The following is a 5,271-nucleotide window of genomic DNA, read 5'->3' as shown; positions in this document are numbered from 1 at the left end:
TGATTTCTGCTAACATCACACAGCTTCATCTCTCACCATTCCCTTTCCACTGTCCTGCAGACACACTGGTCTTACTACTGTTCCTCAAACATGTTAAGCTTGTTCCTTCCCTACAGAACGTTGCACCAGGTAGTCTCAGAACACACTCTCCCTAACTCTGTGAATGGCTAGTTCTATCTTGTCTTTCGGGTATCTGCTAAAATGTTACCATCCAAAGAGGCTTTCCTGGGTACCCAATCTATTCCGCAACTCTCGAAAGCATCTTACCTTCTGTATGAGCTCAGAATAAATCACCCATATGAATTATCTTATTTATTTGTTTATGTTGTGTCACCCCACTAGACTGTAAGCTCCATGAAGGCAAGGAACCTTGACTGTCTTGTTCAGTCAATAAGAATGCCTAGAATAGAAACGGAACTCAATAAATAATCAATGAATGAATTAGACATAATAAATCTGATAGAAGTTTATCACTCAAAGTCTAGAGTACCTAAATATTTGTATCTAAATGCCTGCCTGGCCCTAGCCAGTTTGGCAAAGGGGCTAGAGTGTTGGCCTACAGACTGAGGGTCCCTGCTTCAATTCTCCGGCCAAGGGGATAGGCCTGGGTTGTAGGCTCAATCTCCAGTGCAGGAGGCAGCCGATCAGTGACTCTCTCACATCATTACTGTTTCTATCCCGCTCTTCCTCTCCCCTTCCTCTATGAAATCAATAAAAATATATTTTTAAAAATGCCTGGCTGTTTTTTGGAAATGGTTCTAAAAATACAATTATCCTTTAAGCATACTCTATGCAAAATCCTATATAAGATATAACATCTAACTGTGCCCTAGACACAGAAGTCAGGAAATAGCAGATGAGTATATGAGTATATATGTAACTTACAATCCTATCTAATAAAAGCGAAACATGGTAATTGGCATACGACCACTACCCTTCCCATTGGCTAATCAGGGCAATATGCAAATTAACTACCAGCCAAGATGGCGGTCGGCAGCCAGGCAGCTTGAAACTAACATGAGGCTTGCTTGCTTCAGTGACCGAGGACTCTGATGTTCCCCACCTGCCGCTGCTGGCCTCTGAGCTGGCAGTTTGAAACATTGTTACAAATACAGAAGCTAAACAAAAACCCAGAAACCTGTTTTCAGTCAGCTGGGATCTCAGAGCTGGAGTCGCAACAAAGTTTCAAATCCCTTCGGGCCAAACCAGCCAGCCCCCACCCGTGCACCAGGCCTCTATCCTATATAGTAAAAGGGTAATATACCTCCCAGCACCGGGATCAGCGGAGCCGCAAACCTCCCAGCACCGGGATCAGCGAGACAGCAGGCAGCGCCCAAACCCCCTGATCGTCCTGCGGCTCAGTGTGTGACAGGGGGCGGGGCCACAACCTCCCTATCCACCCTGCTCTGTCCGTGACAGGGGAAGGTGCCCCAACCCCCTGATCGCCCTGCGGCTCTGTGTGTGACAGGGTGTGACGCCCCAACCCCCTGATCGGCCCTGCTCTGTGGGTGATAGAGGGCGGCGCCCCAACCCCCTGATGGGCCCTGCTCTGTGAGTGACAGGGGCAGTGCCCCAACCCCCTGATTGGCCCTGCTCTGTGCGTGACAGGGGGTGGCGCCGCAACCTCCCCATCGACCCTGTCTTGAGTGTGACAGGGGGTGGTGCCGCAACCCCCTATCGGCCCTACCCTGAGCATGACTGAGGGTGGCATCACAACCTCCCGATCGCCCTGCTCTGTGCATGACAGGGGGCGGTGCCCCAATTCCCCAATAAGCCCTGCTCTGAGCCCAACCAGGGGCTGCACCTAGGGATTGGGCCTGCCCCTGCCACCCGGGAGCAGGCCTAAGCCAGCAGGTCGTTATCTCCCGAGGGGTCCCAGACTGCGAGAGGGCACTGGCCGGGCTGGGTGACCCACTTCCTCCCCAATTGCACAAATTTTTGTGCACCGGGCCTCTAGTATTAAGTATAAAATGAAACACTGGCTTAGTGTTTTTCATGAAAATACAAAATAGAGTAGTATTTCAAGCGGTTTCAAATATTAATTTTAGAAATATATCTACATAAAATATAAAAAAGGAAAAGTAACAAAAAAGCATACAAAGAAGCAAAAAAGCACTCCTATGGTAATCAAAAATATAAAAACCTAAAGACAAACTGAGGTAGTTCTCTAGTGATCTAATTGAGCAAGTATCACAAAACTATCCTGACAGAACAGAAATAAAAGAAGCAATGCATTAGCAGGCTCATCCATAAGACTTTTTTTTTTCACATTTTATTATAGAAAATTTCAAACTACAAAAATGTAGGTAGAACAGCATAATAAACCTTCACATATCCTCACTGAGTTGCAACAATTATCAATATATCTATAAAAATTTAATAAATCAGGTAAATTTCCCATACAACACAATTTCCACAACACTGATGACAGTAAACGAAACAAAATACACATATATACTTCAGGCTTATTTTCCCCAGACTGATCAGCCTTTGTCTACTTAATGTAACAAAAGTATGAATTTCTTTTCTGATCATTTATGCCCATCATGATTCTATTCTGATGCTTATTTTAGACTAGAGGCCCAGTGCATGAAATTCGTGCATGGGTACAGTTTCTAGGCCTGGCCTGCGATCAGGGCCATCTTCCCTGGCTGCCCACAGCTGGCCCCACCCCCTGCTGCCATCCACTCCTAGTTCCCCTTTTGCCATTGGGTGCTCGGTGCCTGACAGCTGGGGTAAGGGACTGAGAAGTTGGCTGTTCCTGCCCGCTTGCCGGCCCTGCCCCTGCTGTGGGTTGCCCTGTGTGTGGGGCAACTAGTGGGGGTGGGGGCCTTGGTCTGGCACCACCCACATCTCCTACCAGTGGTTCCCAGTTCCCATCAGGCGATCAGAGCCTGCTGGCCGGGGGAAAAAAACCAAAAGTGGTCAGTGAGCCTCACAGTGACTGGTCCAGCAGTCGTTATGATCATTCTGCCTTTAGAGTCAATTTGCATATTTCCCTTTTATTATATAGGATAGATGCAGAATGAAAAGCTATAGTAAGAATTTTTAAAATACCAGAAATTAATCAAATGTGAAAAGATATTTACTTCTTTTGTTGTTGTTGTTAATCCTTATCCAAGGATATCTTTTTCCATTAATTTTTAGGGAGGGAGGGAGGGACATTGATGTGAGACAGACACATGGATTGGTTGCCTCCCCGAAATGTCCTGACCCGCTGGGGATTTAACCTGCAACCCAGGGACTTGCCCCTGACTTGGAATCGAACCTGCAACCCTTCCATGGATGGGCTGACACTCTAACCACTGAGCATATGCAAGCAAGAGAATCAATTTCCACACTACTTTTCATAAACTTGATCTGCCTAGATAATTGAATTATCAATAAAAGATTTTTGACCATAACATTTATTACTTCATCAGAAAAGTACAGTGCATGGGCCAAATCTTGCTCACTACCAATATGGGAACACAACCATGCTTGGCTGTTTGCTTGTTGTCTGTGGCTGTTTTTTGCACTACAATGAAAAAGTTGAACAGTTATGACAAAAGCTACATGGCTCACAAAGCCTACCATCTGGACCTTTACAGAAGTTTGCTGACTTCTGCTTTAAGACAAAATTTTGTGAAAATGGATGGATACAAGTTCAAAAAGAAAAATGAAAAAAATATGAAATGGACCAATTCCCAGAATGATACAAATTACCAAAAGTGAGTTAAGAATAAAAGAAAATGTGGATAGACCTATATCAAGTAAAGAAATTGATTTAGTAATTAAAATCTACCCATAAAAGTCCTTCCCCAGGGACTTCATTGGTAAATACTATCAGACATATAGAAAGAAATAATTGACAAACTCTTTCAGAGAATATAAAAGGAAGGAACATTTCTCAACTAATTTACCATGGTAGTACAGTTGTTCTTGAACAATGAGGGAGTTAGGGGCAGTCTAAAATCTCTGAACTTTTGATTCCCAAAAAACTTAACACTGTCCCTTGGTAGCCACAGGGGATTGGTTCTAGGACACTCTTGCACCCACGAAGATACCAAAATCTACCAATACTCAAGTCCCTTACATAAAATGGCATAAACAATGCATACAGTTGACCTATATTGATAGATTCCCAACTGAGAATTGAAAATACTGTTTTCAATCCACACTAGATTGAATCTGTGGAGGCAGAAACCCAGGTATATGGAGGCCAATTTATAGAAAAAACACATGGCTCAGTGGTTGAGCGTTGACCTATGAACCTGGAAGTCACAGTTCAATTCCCGGTCAGGGCACATGCATGGGTTGCAGGCTAGATCTCCAGTAGGGGGGGCGTGCAGGACGCAGCCAATCTATGATTCTCATTATTAATGTTTCTCCCCCCGCCCTGTTCCTCTCTGAAATCAATCCTAATAAAAGAGAAACATGCAAATTGACCATACCCCCAAACTATTCCCATTGGCAAATCAGGGCAATATGCAAATTAACTGCCAACCAAGATGGCGGCCAGCAGCCAGGCAGCTGAAACGAACAGGAGGCTTGCTTGCTCCAGTGATGGAGGAAGCCAAGGGTCCCCGCCTGCTGCTGCCAGCCTCTGAGCTGCAGTCTAAGAAACAATGTTACAATTAAAGAAGTTAAACAAGCTCCAGATAGATGTTTTCAGCCAGCCGGCCTCGGAGCTTCGAGTGGCAGTGATGGCAACAGTGTTTCAATTATAGAAGCTAAACAAAGACTAGATACCTGCTTTCAGCAGCCGAGGCCTCAAGCTGGAGCCAGCCTCAGAGCTAAAGCCGGCTCTCAGTTCCAGTGACAGCCATAGAAAGTAAATAAATCCCAGAATGAAAAAGAAAAAAAGGAGAGGCTGGGAGCTTCAGTTACCTGCCAGCCTGAAAACCGCCCTCAGCCTTTTGAGCTGCAGTCTAAGAAACAATGTTACAATTAAAGAAGTTAAACAAGCTCCAGATAGATGTTTTCAGCCAGCCGGCCTCGGAGCTTCGAGTGGCAGTGATGGCAACAGTGTTTCAATTATAGAAGCTAAACAAAGACTAGATACCTGCTTTCAGCAGCCGAGGCCTCAAGCTGGAGCCAGCCTCAGAGCTAAAGCCGGCTCTCAGTTCCAGTGACAGCCATAGAAAGTAAATAAATCCCAGAATAAAAAAGAAAGAAAGAAAAAACGGAGAGGTTGGGAGCTTCAGTCGCCCTCCAGCCTGAAAACAGCCCTCAGCCCCTCACCCAGACTGGCCAGGCAACCCAATGGGGACCCCCACCCTGAGGGGGGGG

The 5,271-nt window shown here is 45.4% G+C and overlaps 1 protein-coding gene across 4 annotated transcripts in view; it reads right to left on the bottom strand.

Annotated features, from left to right (window-relative positions):
- EDC3 (enhancer of mRNA decapping 3) overlaps positions 1-5,271 on the bottom strand; it is a 125,732-nt gene that overhangs the window by 116,347 nt on the left and 4,114 nt on the right. For 3 of the 4 annotated variants that reach the window (XM_006753718.2, XM_006753719.2, XM_015564571.1), the window contains exon 2: positions 268-400. The exons of the other annotated variant lie outside the window; for it this stretch is intronic. The gene's annotated coding sequence lies outside the window, so the exon portion shown is untranslated. The remainder of the gene's footprint in view (positions 1-267; positions 401-5,271) is intronic. 4 annotated transcript variants of the gene reach the window in all.

The sequence above is a fragment of the Myotis davidii genome, unplaced genomic scaffold (assembly GCF_000327345.1).
Source record: "Myotis davidii unplaced genomic scaffold, ASM32734v1 scaffold992, whole genome shotgun sequence".
In the NCBI taxonomy this organism is placed as follows: Eukaryota; Metazoa; Chordata; class Mammalia; order Chiroptera; family Vespertilionidae; genus Myotis; species Myotis davidii.
The sequence above is the reverse complement of the archived record's forward strand: the minus strand, read 5'-3'. Positions and strand labels throughout refer to the sequence as shown.